Source organism: Electrophorus electricus, chromosome 2 (genome assembly GCF_041902795.1).
Source record: "Electrophorus electricus isolate QZ-2024a chromosome 2, ASM4190279v1, whole genome shotgun sequence".
Lineage (NCBI taxonomy): Eukaryota > Metazoa > Chordata > Actinopteri > Gymnotiformes > Gymnotidae > Electrophorus > Electrophorus electricus.
The window spans coordinates 16,660,849-16,681,010 of NC_137498.1; the positions used below are offsets into that span (position 1 = coordinate 16,660,849).

Below are 20,162 nucleotides of genomic sequence, written 5' to 3' on the forward strand. Positions count from 1 at the left end.
GGCTGAGCGGACTCGCCGACTCTCGCGGATCCGCTCCGAAAATCAGGACACGGGGGCGGGGGCGCTCCGTCTGCACGCGCTCGTGGGCTGTGGAAGGCGTCGGCGTCATCGTATTTCATTTCTTTAAAAAAAAAAAAAAATTCTTCTTTTTATTTATTTATTTAGTGAAACCGGGACTTGCTGGACCGATAACAGATCGCACGGTGAAAAATAACTGATGGCGTTCAGGTGTCAGCGCCGTTAACTTTCTGGCCGTGTGTTCGTCGCGCTGAACGTCTTGTCTGCAAGAACGAGCCTTGGTCCCCAAAGACGGACGTAAGCCGTTAAAATGCCATGCGGCGCCCGCGCGGGACACCGAGCGTCGCACACCACCGACGGGACCCGGTAAGCGCGCGTGTTCGACGGACGACGCTCTTTCTGACACGGCACGTCCGGATTTGACTTGGGTGGGTTCGGGCGACCGGCGGCTCGAAGTTTCCTGTCGCCCGTTCGGCGCGGACGCGAGAGAGTTGAGTGAGTTTCCCCCTCTCGGAGTTTGGAGTGCTGGAGGTAAAACGGGAGACGAAGAGATGCCCCGCCGACTCGGTTTTGCACCGTGATCCTACCGGAATGTAATCGCATGTGTTCCCGGTCAACATGCATAAAAGAGATTTAGGGTATTCAGACACTTTGGAGAGTGATGCTGTTCTCCAGGAGTCCAGGAGTGCGTGTTTTGCAGCCTCGAAGGACTTATGTGGCTACCACGCGCGACATCCTGCTCGGCGAGGACTCCTGTCTGCACTGCGATTCTATTAAAAAACACAGAGAGAGAGAGAGAAATTACCTCTTTTTTTTACAAACCAAAAATGCCTCAGCATTGCGTTAATTATCAATGGACCTGCTTGGTCGACGGTGACGTGCATTGAGGACCAGGGCTCCGAGAAAAGTTGCCCGCGCGTGGACACGTGCCCAGGCGAGGTAAGCGGCGCTTGCCGGCGGACCGGTTTCCGCGCGCGTGCACTTATTTTCACCTCGCTCGGATGTTTTTTCAAAAACATGCGAGTTATTCAAGAGGGTGATAAACTGTTCTTGTTGTGGAAACGGTGCCGTGGTTCTTTACTAACGGCGCACACACACACACACACACACACACACACACACACAGACAGACAGACACACACACACATTTTTACCATGTCATGAATATCTAACATCCCTATAACTAAATCGATGCACTTGTACCAGAGAACCTATAAATATCACCAGTGTGGTTAACAACTCTCTTTTGTTTAAGCATGAAGTGTGTGTGTGTGTGTGTGTGTGTGTGTGTGTCCATCCACAGTGGCCTGTGCTCTGACACTATGCTATAGCGCTGGTATGGGGGTTCTTGTTACAGGCTGAGCGTCACCCCTGCCTGCCGTCCCCGTGTCACGCCGTCGCGCTGGCTGTCCACATGCAGGCCAAGAAACGTTACCTGCTGGTGTCGGCGGGGGCGTGCGCGTTGCTTCTAGCCTACGCCTGGACCCTGCGCGTGGCTGAGCTCCACATCCGCCTCCCCCAGGGCCCGGTGCTGCCGGCCCCCCCGCCGCTGCGGTCCTACCTGGAGGGGGCGGAGCATGAGGAGGATGGTCCCCTCCTCTTGCACCAACACACCTCCCCCCACGAGCGCCGCGACGTCCACCGGACCATGTACAAGAGCCGGCGCTGCCGTATGGAGACCTGCTTCGACTTCTCCCGCTGCCGCCACGCCTTCTGCGTCTACGTGCACCTGCCGGCGAGGGGCGAGGCCGCGTCGGAGGGCTACCGCAAGGTGCTGGCCGCCATTGAGGAGTCGCCGTACCGTACATGTGACCCGGCCGAGGCCGGCCTCTTTGTGCTCGGCGTAGACACGTTGGACCGGGACCGGCTGTCGCCGCAGTACGTCCCCGATGCAGGCGGCCGCATCCGGGCGCTGCCGCTCTGGAACGAGGGGCGCAACCACCTGGTTTTCAACCTCTACTCAGGCACCTGGCCTGACTACGGCAAGGATCTGGGCTTCGACGCCGGACACGCCATGCTGGCCAAGGCCAGCGCCGACGCAGGGAACTTCTGACCCGGCTTCGACGTCTCCATCCCGCTGTTCCCCAGGGAGCACCCCCTGAAGGGCGGCGGGAGGGGCCGGCTGACGGCCAACGATGTGCCGCCCGCCCAGAGGTACCTGCTGGTGTTCAAGGGGAAGCGCTACCTCACCGGCATCGGCTCAGAGACCCGGAACGCTCTGCACTACGTCCACAATGGGGACGATGTGATCCTGCTGACCACCTGCAGGCATGGAAAGGACTGGGAGAAGCACAAGGACGGCCGCTGCGACCGGGACAACGAGGAATACGGAAAGTAAGTGAGCTCCCATTCCCAACCCATTGCGATTTCTCATGGAGCGTTTCGCGGCTCGGGTGGCTGTGGTGGAAAGAAGGGCGCTTGCATGGGAGTGCCCCGAGCGCGAGGGGCGGGTCCCTCTGTGTGGCGTGGGCCCAGTGATTGGCTCTTGAAGCTGTCGCTCTGATGAGGCGCTCTCTCTCTCTCTCTCTCTCTCTCTCTCTCTCTCTCTTTGTCTCTGTCTCTCTTCTTCACACACACACACACACACACACACACACACACATGCCTGCTGTCATTTCCATAATCCAGGGTGGATGTGTAAAATGGCCTGGACCTTCGTGGCCCACGGGAAGAGGTCTGGCCCTGGTTGTTTCATCCTGGTCTCACGCTTGTCTCACTGGCTCTTCCTTGTTTTTCACGTTCCCGGCGGGTACAGCCGGAGCACGGACCCAGACCGAGATCTTTTTGCAAGGGATTCTCACAAGCGTGAGAGCACGCATCCTCGTTCGTACGCGAGTACGCACACAATTCTACTGGAAACGGCATACCCGCAAAATGCACGGACAGCTAGGTTGACCAGCGCCAGCCGGTCCGAAGGCTGAGGTGTGATTGGATCATTCTAGAAGGGGGAGGTCTAATGCAGCAGCAGGCTGGGACCGAGAGCCAATGGCTGGTTGTTGTCGGAGCAGGGCACAAGGAGAGGCCACGCCCACCCTTAGAACAGACAGAACCTGTATACGTTTATTAGGTAATGCAAGGGGATGGGGCCCATGGGCGGGGCCGAAGGGCGGAGCCCTGCTGTTCGTCTTTTAAATTCTGATTTTCTTTTTTTTTGCTTTCTCGAGTCCTTCAGCAAAGATCTGAGCCCAGACAATACATTTCCAGTCGCCGTTGAAATATTTGTAGCAAATGACCTGCTAATAGAATAACCCTCATTCACGACGTCTGCCCTGTGCCCTTATATACACAAATAAATACAACTAACGTCCTGTCACGTGACTGGAGCCGTGGTCTGATGGGGGAATCTGGATCTTGGCTTTAACTGGAGTGATATGTGAAGTGTTCCTGTATGAATGAAACCAGAGGTCCTGACCCTCAGACACTTACAGTTTAAATAAATTGAAAGGGATTTCAAAGTGGCAGTACAGTCGATAATTGGACCTCTATTGAATTAAGCAGGATCGGAGAGGCAGAGGAGGGTGGGATTCCTTAAACACGCACGCACAGCCGAGTGTGTTTAATTATCGAGTGACTGAGTCAGTGAGAGGCCCTCTTTGGAAGCCTGTTAGATGTCTTTGTGAGGTTCACTTTCCTTCTCACCCGCAGGGATGAGGGGAAAGAGAGAGAGAGGGACGGAGGGGTGACGAACGGAGAGAGAAATGGCAGCCTCGCCGATAACACGCATCAGAGGGCTCTAAATTACAGCCGCTAATGGCCAGTTGAGGGAGGGAGGGAGAGAGAGAGAGATTGTGGGCTGATTATGCAAGTGAATTTGTAACATCTTGTCAGTACCTCCTTGAGTTGGTCAGTATTGTTGATTTGCTTTGATTTGCCTCTTCTCCTGGTCATGCTCTATAATGAAATAATGAAATAGCTGATGATGAAACTTAGGACACCCATGGCAATAAAGGGGCACTGAAATTCTTGCTGTGGAGCGAGGGAGGGAGTGATGCAATTTGTGAGAGAGAGTGAGAGAGAGAGAGAGAAAGAGAGAGAGAAATGGAGGAAGAGAGGAGACAGGAAGAGCAGGAGAGAGAGAGATAGCATGAGATGACACGGCAGACGGGGGGGCTCAGGGGGAAGACTGAACAGATTTTGGACTGCCATCTACACAAGTCAGGGAAAACTAAATAAATAAAACTGTTAAAAGGGTAAATAAATAAAACTGTCAATGTACTCATTTATAGTTTTATTAACATTCATCAGGAACTGCAGTGTTTCATTTATAGCTTTACAATGTAATGTAACTGAACTTTAACTGAACCTCAATAAAAATTAATTGAACAGTTGTTCATCTATACAATGTAGGCTATACAATCTCTACAGATACTTTGATGGTTATTCGCAACATCTATTCACCTATCCTATCTATACTATAATTCCTTGCTTTTAGTTGATAAGGAACATGCAGTCATTTGGTGAAATATAAGACATGCTGAAAGATAGATAAACCTCTACTCACATGTTGTTGAGAATCAGTTAATAAGCTATTCATAACTTTGAACAGTCAATATTCTGGAGATGGTCTGTTGAATGTCTAAATGCAGACAATCCAAATAAAGGGTTACCCAGATAGGATCAGTTGTGTAGCTCTTTGGCTGGTCTCTTGATCAAGTATTTAAGTCCGTAGACTGTCTGTTGAGAAAGTGTGTAGGTCTGTAGTGGGCCTGTTAATGTCTGTTGTCTGTTCCATCTCCATCAGTGTGGCTGGAACTGATGCTAAGGTAAAATGGATGAGAAATTCTTAATTTCAGGAGGCGTAGTGATGCTACAACAGCTTGTTTATACATTTGGTCCTCTAGACAACATAAATGTAAGGTGGGCGCAAACCCAGGTCGGCTAGGTGATGACATGGACCGCCTACTGGGTGAACAACCACGCTCTAACAATGGTGGGCCCGTGTGCAGAACAATTAGATGTTGGAGCAGGTAACACAAAAGGAAAAACTAACCCGCACGCTGAGTGTGGAAAAAGGGAGAACAAAGGACGCCACGGAAAGAATGGCAACCCTGATGCACTGGGGGAAACCAAACTAAAACTTCCCAAACAAAACCAGAAAACAAGGAGGAACTTTAATGGCTAAGGGAAGTCTCAGGAGAGAGACAGACTTGAGAGGGGAAAACTGGAGAGGAGAGGGGATATGGAAAAACACAGACGCCCTCACAGGGAAGAAATGAGGTGTAGCCCGAGGACCCACAATACCTGAAGTTACTGGCTAGGCGCTTGGCCCAAAACTTTAGCAAAAACCCAGCAGTGAGTGATTGGGTCACTGGGCTTATATAAGGTCTAGCCCAGCTGTTGGGCATCAAGCCTGATTAGTAGTGTGGTTGACTCGAGGCCTCCCTCTGGTGGCCAGAGGGGGCCTCAGGCTGGTCCCAACTCTTATAGTACTCCCGCCGGAAGGGGCGGCTTCTGACGTCCCAAGGCCAGCCGCACGATCCCGCCAAAAAGCCTGAATGAGTTCACGGTCCAGGATGTGACAGGAGGGGACCCAGGACCGCTCCTCGGGCCCGTATCCCTCCCAGTCCACCAAATACTGGACTCCACCATGAACTGGCCGGACGTCCAAGAGACGCTTGACCATGTACGCTGGTGCACCGTCCACCATGCGCGGTCCGGACCCGGCGGGTCGGAGGGGCCCACCGAACACAATACGGGCCTAAGGTGAGATACGTGGAAAGTGGGGTGGACATGCAACGACGGGGAAACAGGGTTTATGCGGTGAAGAACCTTAAATGGCCCGAGGTAGCGATGGGCAAGTTTGCAGGTATAACCGCGCAAAGGCAGGTCCTTGGCCGATAGCCAAACCCACTGTCCCAGCCGATAAGTCAGCGCTGGTCGCGTCTCTTGTCAGCATAACGTTTTTGAGCAGCTGTAGCAGATAAGAGGCCAAGTGCGCCAGGCCAAGTGGCAGCACGTGACTGCATGCTCAGCAAAGTGGACACCCACGTCAGCCTCCTGGTCGGCAAACATGGGCGAAGCATAACCGTACTGGCACTCGAATGGTGACATACCTACGGAGGAGTGCCACAGGGTGTTGTGGGTGAACTCCGCCCAAAATAGCTGCTCAGACCAAGAGGATTTGCAGGAATGGGCCTGCAGGCATGGAAAGGACTGGGAGAAGCAATGGATTGCGGATGGAAGCCAGAGGACAACCTGGCACTCTTACTGAGCATTACACTTCACGTGTTTCTGGTTGAATTGTTCCTGGCACAGTGTAAACTCTCAGGTCTGGCGTGCGGGTCAGTGCAGAAGCAGGGCAGCAGGACCAAGTCTCCTGTGTAAGCAATGATATATTTGATCTCCCTTGTGCTGTCCAGTGTGCAGCCTGCAGAAACACATTAATTTATGCAATTTTTCTCTTCAAGAAAAACATATGTGTGTGTGTATGTATATGTATGTGTGTATGTGTATATATATATATATATATATATATATATATATAAGAGAGTTTTGCTTTAACCACAGTAGTACATAAACACAGCATGGACTAATTTAGGTTCAGTTTCAATGTACAGCATTATATTGTTAGGAGTATTTAAAGTGGCACTCTGCTGTTTTATGTTATTGCATGACTCTGTTGGGAAACTGACTCCAATTTGTAGAATTAGAACAAGCCTATGTACAAAATATCCCTGATAAACATAATTAAATACCAGCAAGATTACCAATAGATTTGATGGCAGTTGGTTAACTGAACCAAATAATTCTAATGTATTCTCATAAACCAGATTGCATCATGTATTTTTTAATCTTAGCTCAATTTGGACAGCTTAACACTATTTAAAATGATGCATCACAATCACATGTAATCAGCTCTTGCCAAATTCTATTGCCAAAGTCTATCTATCTATCTATCTATCTATCTATCTATCTATCTATCTATCTATCTATCTATCTATCTATCTATCTATCTATCATTTCACTGACAGTGTTGCTGTCCTGTACCTTGTGTACATGGTGTCCTTTTTATTAGCATATTTCATATTATTTTAATGGTTTTTTTCTTTGTTGATTTTTCTTTGTTGGTTTTTTTCATTGTGTATGAAAGGTGCTGTACCAAATTACATTGTCTTGCTTTTCATAAGTAACGTGTGTTTGACCAAAGGGGAAGTGTTATCTAGATTCTTCTAATATACATTTATTCTGGAAACTTGAAGCACTTGCGGATTCTTGGGAAGCAGCTGCAAGGTACTGTAGTTAAAGATGTCGAGTGGATATCTATAGAAAAATATACAACTTCTTAAGCACTTTGCTTGCACAGCTTGCCCTAGATGTGCTTCATAAAAACTTAACAAAGACAATAAAATAACTAGAACAAAAGGATCCATTTTTATCACCTCTTCCTCCTCATGCATTACTACAGGAGTGGTCTATTTTATCTTTTGCAACAGATGTATTCATCTGTATATTGGAGGAAGCAAGAGAATGTTTGCTGATTGTTTTGTTGAACAGCTTTGGACCATCAGAATTAAGGATTTGTCATATCCAGTGGCAAGGCATTTTAATGCTAATGGTATTTGCACTAATTTCGGTAACTTGATGAAAAATATCCCATCTACACTTTCAGAGATTTAGAAACCCATGAAACAGTGTCATGTCTTATAGCCTAAGCTAATTCTACAGTCATAGCTATGGAGCAGGTGTACCTATAGACTGGTAACTCAGTACACAGTCTAAATTCATTTTAGTGCTTCACCTCTATAAAGGTGTAATGTGTCATTTTAAGCAGGTAAAAATAGAAACCACACTCATCTGGCTTTTGCTCTTTATTTTTAAAACAGAAATAAATTCTCACAGTGAAGTATTGGCTACAGTCAACAATAAAGCACTTGACATAAAATGATATGCACATTTATATAATGATGGAGGCTAGGCAGAACGCACAAACGAGCCGACAAAAGTTACGTTTATTAACGCCAGCCAACAGACAACGTAGTACATTGTATTAGCCTATCACCGACAATATCCACTACTAAACAGGAGACTTATATACACGCACAGTAATGACACAAAATGAGAAGCAGGTGTGAAACACAGGGAGGGCGTGGTACACACACACACACACACACAGGGAGTGCATGGCACACACACACACACACACACACAAACACACACACACACACACACACACACACACACGGCGATGTCTGGGAGGAGGCCGTACCATGAAAGTTTTACTACTACTAAATAAATTACATGCCGAAAAGCTAACAATTCACAGAAGTATTCAAATCACCTTTCAGCAGATTAACCCCTAATGAGGCATTTACAGTGATGAAACAAATAAAATACATGCTATTTACTGGCTACCATACATGTTTTTGTATGTTTGTTTTTTGTCCATTTGCTTGATTGCATTTGTGCGTGTGTGTGTGTTTGCTTAATTTGAATTTAATGTGATGCTGGCATATTCTGTATAATCTGCATTATCCACTGGAGTGGACGCTGGTTTGGTTTTCTGACTGTGTACTACAGTGGAGTAAGTGACATCATCCTGTAGGAATAACACATTAACAATTATTACATAACACACATGTTTACAAAACACACATTCAGTATGATACACACCTGTTCTTGTGCTGTTTTGCATTTTGCTTTTGGATTTACAGTTGCGTATAGGACACTCAAATCTTCCTGTAGAAGCACAGAAATGGAAAATAAGCAAACTTGTGTAAACACTAACACACACTTTCACAAAAACACTGTATATAGGAGTCTATACATGCACACAAATGCACAATTCAAATGCACCAATACCCTTTATGCACCTATGACCATCATGCAAAGGCTAACAACAACATCCTATATGTGGTGTGAAATCACTGGTACATGTCCAGAAGACCCGTTTTCATATGAATGCAGTGATAAGAGCTGTGCTCCATAAGGGCACAGGTGAAGTGAAACACAGGTAGAATTTAGTGGTAAATAATCCTTGTCCAAAGAAGGACAATATAACCAGCCTTAATACCTACAGGTCATAAGCTTTAACATCAGTAGTCATGAAATGCTTCAAGAAGTTGGTTCTATCTTACCTCTTACTTAAGTCTATCTTACTTAGACTTCAGCTCGGCTTTCAGCACAACTGAGAGTGGAACCCTGTATCTGTCAGGGCATTTTCAACTACCTGTCAGATAGAAAGTAGCTTGTGTGCCTGGAACCTTATCTGTCAGAGCCCCTATCCATCAGCACTGGGGTTCCTCAAGGCTGGATACTCTCAGTCCTCCTCTTCTCCTGCTACACCAACAAGTGCATCTCCAGCTATCATCAAGCAAATGACCCTAACAGGACTCGTTAGCAACACTGACAGGACTGCTAGTGGAGTCAAGTGGCTCGTCTGGCTTTGTGGTGCACTGAAAACAACTTGGAGGTCAACATGCAAAAGGCAGTAGAGATGGATGATACATTTCTGAAATAAGACAACTGTCCATATTCCTTTGTAACTCAGTACAGTAAGTGATGTAGAGTCTGAGCTTCCTAGACACCACCATCTCCACTGATTTCAAACTGGAGATCACAACAGCCATCATCAAAAATGTTCATCAGTGTATCAGGAGTTGCTTTGTATCAGAACCTCACCATGGACCCCACACAACTAGGGAACCCCACACACTATCTGTATAAAACCCTCTGCTCAGGTATTTTGTACTGCTTCAACAAAACCTGAACTTCACAACCTGTGTTTTCCCAAAGTTGGTTTTCCTTTAAAAAAAAAAAAAATACATGAAAAAAGTGCTGTATGTGATATATGTGATTCCTTATTTGAACGGTATTGTAATAATTGTATTGTATCATCTGAACTCCCCCCCCAGTTATCAGATACAAAGTAGCACTCACTTGAACAGGTGAACAAAGCACAGCAGAACAATCCTGTAAACACACACACACACACACACACACACACACACACACCATGGAAGATTTGACCTTGAAGGACATGTGCCAGTAATGATGTGGAGGTTGTTTTGCTTGTTACACTGGATGGTATGTGAGCATTCACCTGTGTCTCCTGCTCTCTCTTCTCTTCTGTTTGCCCCTTTCTTAGCCTCGTTTGTCCATGTCTCTGGACTACATTAGAAAACCAGACAGTGTGACCCACAACTTGTATGTGTGTGTGTGTGTGTGTGTGTGTGTGTGTGTACCTTTGTATCTCCAGCACAAGACCCCCACGAGACCCAGCAGCAGGAGGAGGACAGCTCCCACAGCAGTAGTCATGAGGATATATAATAGACCACGTGCAGGGTTTTGGACATCTGAAGGCAAACGTTATACAAATGTTATGTGTATTTGTGTGCGTGTTAGTGTTTGTGTTTTTACACAGCATGCATTTTAATTGCTTTTTAAGGTATTAGGAGACCATGTTGATATGAAGTAAATGCATGTTACCGTCAGTCAGAGTCTTTGCACTGTCAGCAGTGGAAGCATCAGCTGGAGCCTTTGCACTTGTTTTGACATCAAACCTTGATGTAAAATCTGTTGTTGAGATTCCTGGAGTCGAACATGTGTTTGTTAGCATAAGATGGTGTACTGCTTTAGTACTACTTGTGTTTGCAAGTTTGGCTACAGTACTGACCCATTATAAATGTGTATAGGAACATTCAGGGTGGTTTACATTCATGACACTAGTAGTACAAGAGCACTTTAACCACAAATACACCCCTATAAAAATGGATGAAATGTATATTTACCCTGGACTTGTTTTAGCTGTCCTTTTGCAAACAAACACCTACCAAACCACATCAGTGAGAAAACACCACTCCAGTGATCTGTAGCATTCATCCTATCTCCAGTATAATAGCCTTTGATAGTCTAAGAGTGCTCTATAGGTGTAACAGGTGCTACAGGTATAATGTAACGTTATACAAATGTTATGTGTATTTGTGTGCGTGTTAGTGTTTGTGTTTTTACACAGCATGCATTTTAATTGCTTTTTAAGATATTAGGAGACCATGTTGATATGCAGTAAATGCATGTTACCGTCAGTCAGAGTCTTTGCACTGTCAGTAGTGGAAGCGTCAGCTGGAGCCTTTGCACTTGTTGTGCCATCAAATCTTGATGTAAATTCTGTTGTTGAGATTCCTGGAGAGGAACATGTGTTTGTTAGCATAAGATGGTGTACTGCTTTAGTACTACTTGTGTTTGCAAGTTTGGCTACAGTACTGACCCATTATAAATGTGTATAGGAACATTCAGGGTGGTTTACATTCATGACACTAGTAGTACAAGAGCACTTTAACCACAAATACACCCCTATAAAAATGGATGAAATGTATATTTACCCTGGATTTGTTTTAGCTGTCCTTTTGCAAACAAACACCTACCAAGCCACAACAGTGAGAAAACACTTTTCCAGTGAACTGTAGCATTCATCCTATCTCCAGTATAATAGCCTTTGATAGCCTAAGAGTACTCTATAGGTGTAACAGGTGCTACAGGTATAATGTAACACTAGTTTACTAAAGTTCTGTTTATTTATGAGATTATCAATGCACTAAGAATACGGAGTGAGTCTGATGTATAGTTCTTCATATTCCTTATGTATACAATCGTAATCTCCCTCATCTTCCTCAGTCAGGTGTGATATGAGTAGAGACAGATTTCCTGGAGAGTGAACAGTACCCAGCTGAACTCTGTTTCTGTACTGTTCACTCTCACTGGAGATCACTTCCCATGTTTTACTGTTTGGGCTGTATTTCTTCCAGGTGAAATGTGCAGGTTTGGCGTGTAGGTCTGTGCAGCTCTAGGGTAGCAGTACTGAGTCTCCTGTGTGTGCAGTGATGTGTTTTGTCTCCCTGTTGTTTTTTAATTGCTCAATTTAATACTGATTTAATACTCAACCTGTAGAAACACACCCTACTGTCATACTCCACCACATTTGCTTGTTAAATTAATAAATATTTACTCTAATATTATATGATTTTTAGCATTGTTCTAATGACATTCACTATCCTTATAACAATGATAGTTATAAGGTGTAACTGAGCAAATTGGTTGCTCCATTTAGGTAACAATTTGAGCTTTGTTTGATATTAAGTACCAATTTAACAATTTTTTAATATTTGATCAGAATCTACATTTCAAATTTACTAACATGTTTGTTAAGAGTGGTCTTCATAAGTCCTTCATAACAGCTAACACAAACCTAAATACACTTTTATAAAGGCTGATTCTGACAGACAGCTGTCATACAGTCTTCTCTTCATAACACAATACTATCAGTTGATTAGTTGACATAACACTTCATTCAAGGGCTATAGGTTGTTGTTGTTTTTTTCTTTTTTTTACCTAAGTTTTAAATATGTTTCCAGTTAAAATAACATAACGGGACCCCCCAGCAGACAGAGTCGGCTGAGAATGAGGACGGCCACTATAGCCACCCCAATACCCCCAGAGGAAAATCGGGGCTGATGACCAATACCGCCACGGCGTCAGACCGCGGAGGCAGAACGGGTTACACCTTCTCCAGTTGATGGAAGAAGCTTGTGGTGACATTGATGATGGAGCATGTCAGGGGTGGATACGTCACTCCAGGTGGTACTTCCCTCACTGCCTGACCAGAGATAACATCACCTGTGATGTTGATAAGATCTTGTAGCCAAACCCTTGCAGGAGACAAGATGCAACCTAATTTCTGTTTCATTATTACAAGCCTATTTTGTTATCTTCTATGTATTACAGTATATACAGCATGTGTGTTGCAATAATGTTCATGCAAAAAATTTAACTTTCCCCTTGTAATTGTGTTTCACTTTATGGTGTGTATGTACTGAATATACAACATAGCCTGTATATTTATGAAAATACATGTACGTATGAGTACTGCGACAGACTTTTACAGCAGACTGCTGTGCTCTGCACAGTGGAAACTTAAAAAACACAAGCTAGTAGTGATTTCCATTTATCACATCAGTGTGTAGTTGCCATGCAGAAAAAGCATGTATAGATTTTATTTGTATAGATGCTTGATGCAAAAATATCATTTTGGAAATAATTTTGGATTAAGTGTTTGCTTTTTCATAAAGCGTGTGACATTTTGTATGTCAACACTCATGAGATCAGAACTCACTGTAGCCTCTCCCTGAAACCCACCCCCACTCCCCACTTAGTAAAACACACAGAAGCACCAAACACATACATCATACACCACACGTAAAGGACTGTACCACATATACAGTCAACCACAATGAGGTGTGACCTCTGTCACAGGCAGCTGGATACAGAAGTGGGTAGTGGACAAGAGCTGCATCATAAACAGAATGAACAACTGAGGAAAAAATAGCACTAACAAACAGTGTGTGTTTTGTGTGTGTGTGCAGCAGCAGCAGCATGGGCTGTCCAAGCCTCCTGACCAATTGATGAACAAATGAGCAATAAATAACACAACCAGAAATAAACAAGTGAGCACATTTCACACGTAGCACCCAGTGCACACAGATTAGCAGTACATATGTGAGGAGGAAGCGGTGCATGCTGGGAATTCTCACATCTGTAAACTGGTAGCTATGACTATGGTGACATCAGAACAACTTGGGACTAAATAAGAAAACAGTCACTGGAGTGAATTTCTGCTGCCAGAGTCAGTTAGTGAGTGACTGATTAAACCATGAAGTTTAGAGCTGAATCTCTGTCACTGATGTGGATTTGATGACTTTGACCGTCTTCATGCGTGAGTGAAAGAAGTAAACATGTCGTTCACACACCACTCAGAGGAACAGCACAGCAGAATTTTAAGCTCACGAACCCAAAACGAAGCATGCGCATATGCATGTCTGTGTGTGTGTTATTTATGTATTGCTAAAGTGCACCAAGTTTAGTAATACATATGTGAGGAGGAAGAAGTGCATGCTGGGAAATTGTACTGTCTTTATGGTTTTAGTTTTTTTCTCATTTGTTCATTTTTTATTTGTAAATTTTTCTAAGCATCTAAGATAAGAGGAACAACATAGGAGAACTCGAAGCCCAAGCACCCAACAAGGAGAGAGAGTGTGTGTGTGTCTGTGTGTGTGTGTGTGTGTGTATGTGTGTGAGAGAGAGAGAGAACAGGGCAGGGTGGGGGAGGGGGTGTTTTTGCATCTACAAGTATCCCTTTGAATGTACATTTACTGTGTGGGTAAAATTGTCTCTTTCTCCAAGTACTTCAGATGTGGATCTGGCCATCATGCAGCAGCTGTGCATGTTTGTGTGTGTGTGTGTGTGTGTGTGTGTGTGTGTGTGTGTGTGTGTGAGAGAGAGAGTGTTAGTTATTTAGTTATGTATTGTTAAATTGTTAAACAGTGCTCCAAGTTTGCTAGGAGGAAGAGGTGCTTGCTGGGAAACTGTACTGTTTTTGTGATATTACAGTTTTTTGCAAGACACAAAAACGGGGACATGAGACACAATAATTGAAACCACTAACTCATGTAGCCCATCTCCTGACCTGTTATACAAAACCAAAAGCACCTTCCCTGATTTACACTCATATTGTATTTCTAAAACACATTTTTTTTTTCCAATACGTTTAACACAATTCTCTATATTGGACACATCATTCAACAGAAATACGTGTGTTTCTTATGGACAACCCTCAAATGCAAATGATGCATCCATTTATCAATTAACCAAACCCAGTACTCACAGGTGAAGACACTTGACGAATTTTACTAATGACACATAGAAATCAGAACCTGAGCACTATAAAGAGGCCACAGGCTCGATATCTTGGTTATCAGTAACCATACCAGCGAGGATGAGGAAGAGGATGAGGGCGAGGAAGAGCAACCATCACGGATGAGATCTGGGCCACTTTAGTTGACCATGTAGTTAAGCATATGTTGTGTTTCAGGAAAGCTGAGCAGGGGTCCAGCCTAATTGGAGTCACTACACTGTAGGAAGTGTCAGCAAGTACTATAGTCAGTGTCCCTGAGCAGCACGGGGGTAAACCATAATAAACCATTTTACTTGTTAAACCATAACAAGTAAAAAAACTGTCTTCACAGTGGGAGACAGCTGTCTGGCTAAAACCCTCTGAGAAGTCCTGATAGATGAGACCTCCTAATGGAAATGGATTTATTCAGTACCAGTCCAACTCTTTAACCTGCAGGTAGTGAGCTCTGCCCCTCCTCTGGTCTCCACAGTAAAATAGAGTAATACCAACTTGTTTGACTGCTAGCTCAATAAGGGATATTATTGGTACGTCAAAATTCATGAGATCAGAATTTTCTTTAGTCTCTCCCCCAAACCCAGCCACACTCCCCACTTGGGCAAACACACAGAAGCACCAAACACATACATCACACACCACATGTACAGGACTGCACCACATATACAATCAACCACAATGAGGTGTGACCTCTGTCGCAGGCAGCTGGATACAGAAGTGGGTAGTGGACAAGAGCTGCATCATACACAGAATGAACAAGTGAGGAAAAAATAACAAAAGCAGAAATAAACATGTGAGCCCATTTCATATACCACACCATAATAATTAAAAAACGTTTTTATAAAAGTACAAACTTATACAGCAAAATGATGCTTGTAAGAGTGACAATACTCTGTACTCTGTTTCTTAAGTTTGTCAGTCTTAGTAATGTCAATACAATTCCTACCTTATGCTGGTCTGAAGTAACTAATTATCAATTAGCAAGTAATTAGCAGCGGTTCCTCTCTACCGGACCGAACCACAGTGCAGATTTCAGTTACACTTAGCGGGTCAGGTCAACGAAGAATCAAATTTACTTTATTTTCCCTTAACCCGGGTGGACAAGACATGTTTGGAGTCCATATTTTACTCCTTTAGTTTAGAACAAAAGCTGCTAACATTTCTAACAAACACTGGAAGCCAACAGCAACGACAGCTATTAGGATTTGTAAATAAGTCAGATATCGAGCTACATGTCCTCAAACCTCATCCAGGTCGCTTCCCGGTGACGTGTTTCTTCACTTGTCTAGTTCACAGTGAGTTATACGACACACCGACTAGTCTGGGAGACATTTATTAACACTTGGGTGCGGTTTGACCGGCTTGAGAGAAGTCTGTGGGCATGTATTTATGAAGGCTATATTTGAGTTTCTGTTGACCTCCAGTGTTTGTTAGCAACGTTAGCATTTAACAGCTTTTGTTCTAAACTAAAGAGGCAAAATTTATTGGTCGATAGACAGAATCTGGGGTAAGTGGTGAGCTGCTGCTCTCTGCTGCTCTCAGATATAAATACCTTTGTGCAAATGAATGTATGAGGATAACAACACCTGTAGAGAGAAGGTAACACTCACCATCAGCAGCGTGGAGCACAAGGAGCAGATAAACACACACCTGCATTCTTACTGAGTTACACACACACTACACACAGCTACAGCAGGACTGCTGATACACACCGCACACACTCTTCAATACAGTCTACTGAATGACTTCACAGCTACACTTATAGTGGAGAGGAAGTGTATTTAGATGAAACTCTGACAAACTAAGCTCAACACAACACACACCAAATATAGAGATGCGGTAGGTTTTGTAAGCCGTCATGTGGTACGTCCTCTTTCTTCCTTATCATTCAGTGATCTATCAGATATTCTCACATTGTCAGTGAGGACGGTTTCATTCTTAGTTAAGTGGCTCCGTCCTTTGTCACAGAAACATGATGTAGAAGCTCAGGGGGTGAGACCCAATATAACCTCCCTCACTGTTGTTTGGTCAGTTCATTTCACTACGACACTCAAAGTACTTCAAAGGCTTATTAATGAAAACAGTGTAACGCTTCTTACCTGGAGTGAGGAACAGGTGCTACGGGGTAACCGCGATGCGTGGAGTTAACATGGAGTGACACACACACTGGTGTGGGCAATCTGAAAGACTTTTATTCTCTCCTGGACCACTTCAAGCCAGGTCACACGGCTACCTTCATTGTATTTACACATAAAGGAAACAGAAGGCGAGCAGAAAGGTGACGGTTCTCCCTTCACACAAACACACACACACTCTCTCTGTTACTCAATTCACATACCATAAAGCTCCCTCTTAAAGGCGCAGTACAACTGTGTGTTACAAGAGCATGTGGAATTACAGCAGCCACAGTGCTGGCTACCTGAGACTTTCAAAAAGTTTGAACAGATATTTAAAGGAGCATTTAATTTCAGAGCATTATTTTTTTTTTTATTTATACATAATGCAGTGCATGAAACATAAGTCAGGGTGTATTTTAATTGCACATGTTCAGTTTGATTAGTGTGGTTCAGTTTCAAATTTAATATGGAATTTGTTTGCAGGAGTAACGTGTTTGTTGGCCAAAAAACTGGTCCTCCTTCGGTAAGAATGTCACTCCATCACTAGAGATGTGAACTCTACTCACACCATAAATGTACTGTTGCTTTCAGACTGGACTGTCCAATTAAAATGAAAGCTAAAATAACCAATTTGACAGTCTATAGACTATTAAATAAATGTCTTCAATCATGGACTTAATTCTCCGAATAAAGTGAAAGCTGCACTATGTAGAATGTATGTTGTCCATTACACTCTCTCACCAGGAAGATACAATGTCATCGTGAGGACTTACTGTGCCCTGGGCCTACATGGCACTGTGTTTACCGTCCCCTCTGCCCTGGTGGCACAATGTTTACCATGCCCTGGGCCCTGGGTGGTGCTGTGTTTACTGTCCACAAACTCAGGCATCTGAATGGTAATAAAGGATTTGAGTGAGACCTGAATCGGTCTTCATTTGTTTTGACAGACCAATCATAGCAGTCTCTAACACACAAATCAGGGGCAGTTATAACATTAGGTATGTTGGTGATATTTGTCATTGTTTCATACGCATATTACTTAAATTATGGAAACTATGTAATTCTAAAACAAATGTGACAAATATACATTAACCTCGAAACTCTCTGACTGACCTGTGACTCATTTATAAATGAGTTCTTTCAAATCAAAGTGTATTTATATAACGCTTTTTACAACAGATGTTGTCACAAAACAGCTTTACAAATGATCGAGTCCAAGCTCTCAGGGAGCAAGCCAAGGGCAACAGTTCTAGACAAATCTCTCTAGAAGAAGAAATAAGGGGAAGAAACTTTGAGAGGAAGCAAGACTCAAAAGGGGGGCCCATCCTCCTCTGCTCAACAATGGTCACCACAATAACAATTTAAAAAGAAAAATAAATGTAACAAATTAAAAAATAAGCAATTAATGTCTAGTCCAACTTTCTAGAGGTCCTGTTCTTGTCCCGATGTGTTGTCTTGTATGTTGATTGACTATGATGATCTGATCATAGCAGTTGGTGCAACATCCAGGCCCTTCTGAGTCTGTCAGCGTTCAAAATCAGATTCATCACCTCTGGTTTGGTGTCAGATAAAGTAATAAGAATCACAGTAACACTGCTACTAAGCCAGTAAGTGGAGGGGCCATAATTGTAAAAATATGTATACAGTTCTGGTTTGACCATTTGAGTAGTAACTGAGTCAGAAATCAGACTTCAAAATGCTGTTCTCAATTTAAAGAATGTACGATGTATGGTAGCTAGGTCTGACATTGAGGATTTTAGAGGGGATCTCATTTTTTTAAGATTAGAGAGTAAGAATTTTAGTTCTTTTTTTCAAATGTATTTGATCTTATAGGATTTAATGTCTGTACTGGATCTGAAAACCCCCTTGTCCTGTAACAGAACTTTATTATATATCTCTAGGATTAGGTAATACCTCTCTCTGTGACAAAAGACGGAGCCACTAATAATGAGACCGTCCTCACTGACAATGTGAGAATATCTGATGGATCACTGAATGATAAGGAAGAAAGAGGACGTACCACATGACATCTTACAAAACCTACCGCATCTCTATATTTGGTGTGTGTTGTGTTGAGCTTAGTTTGTCAGAGTTTCATCTGAATACACTTCCTCTCCACTATAAGTGTAGCTGTGAAGTCATTCAGAAGACTGCATTGAAGAGTGTGTACGGTGTGTATCAGCAGTCCTGCTGTAGCTGTGTGTAGTGTGTGTGTAACTCAGTAAGAATGCAGGTGTGTGTTTATCTGCTCCTTGTGCTCCACGCTGCTGATGGTGAGTGTTACCTTCTCTCTACAGGTGTTGTCATCCTTATACATTCATTTGCACAAAGGTATTTATATCTGAGATCAGCAGAGAGTAGCAGCTCACCACTTACCCCAGATTCTGTCTATCGACCAAGAAATTTGACCTCTTTAGTTTAGAACAAAAGCTGTTAAATGCTAACGTTGCTAACAAACACTGGAGGTCAACAGAAACTTAAATATAGTCTTCGTAAATCCATGCCCACAGACTTCTCTCGAGCCGGGCAAACCGCATCCAAGTATTAATAAATGTCTCCTAGACTAGTCGGTGTGTCGTATAACTCACTGTGAACTAGACAAGTGAAGAAACACGTCACCGGGAAGCAACCTGGATGAGGTTTGAGGACATGTAGCTCGATATCTGACTTATTTACAAATCCTATTAGCTATCGTTGTGTTTGTTAGTAATGTTAGCAGCTTTTGTTCTAAACTAAAGGAGCAAAATACCGTCTCCAAACATGTTTTGTCCACCCGGGTTAAGGGAGAATAAAGTAAATTTTATTATTCGCCGACCTGACCCGTTAAGTGGCACTGAAATCTGCGCTGTGGTTTGGTCTGGTACAGAGTAACCGGTGCTAATTACTTGCTAATTGCTGATTAGTTACTTCAGACCAGCATAAGGTTCCTCCCTTATTGTAGGGACATTACTAAGACTGACAAAATTAAGAAACAGAGTACAGAGTATTGTCACTCTTACAAGAATTATTTTGCTCTATAAGTCTATGCATTGTTTTTATAAATGTATTAGTTTTTTTTTCTTTTTTTTTGTAATGATGTGGTATGTGAAATGTGCTCACTTGTTTATTTGTTTGTGTTATTTATTCCTCATTTGTTCATCAATTGCTCAGGAGGCTTGGACAGCCCATGCTGCTGCGCGCACACACACACACACTGTTTCTGTTAGTGGTATTTTTTCCTCACTTGTTCATTCTGTATATGATGCAGTTCTTGTCCACTACCCACTTCTGTATCCAGCTGCCTGTGACAGAGGTCACACCTCATTGTGGTTGATTGTATATGTGGTGCAGTCCATTACATGTGGTGTATG

At 43.7% G+C, this 20,162-nt stretch overlaps 1 long non-coding RNA gene across 1 annotated transcript; it reads right to left on the bottom strand.

The window, feature by feature from the left end:
- Nucleotides 1-7,820: 7,820 nt before the first annotated feature.
- Nucleotides 7,821-10,085, bottom strand: LOC145660329 (uncharacterized). Its single transcript, XR_014126576.1, has 3 exons — nt 9,895-10,085; nt 8,629-8,694; nt 7,821-8,554 (listed from the first exon to the last, which is right to left on the bottom strand). It is a non-coding gene; the product is annotated as an uncharacterized LOC145660329 (long non-coding RNA).
- Between the last annotated feature and the right edge of the window lie 10,077 nt (nt 10,086-20,162).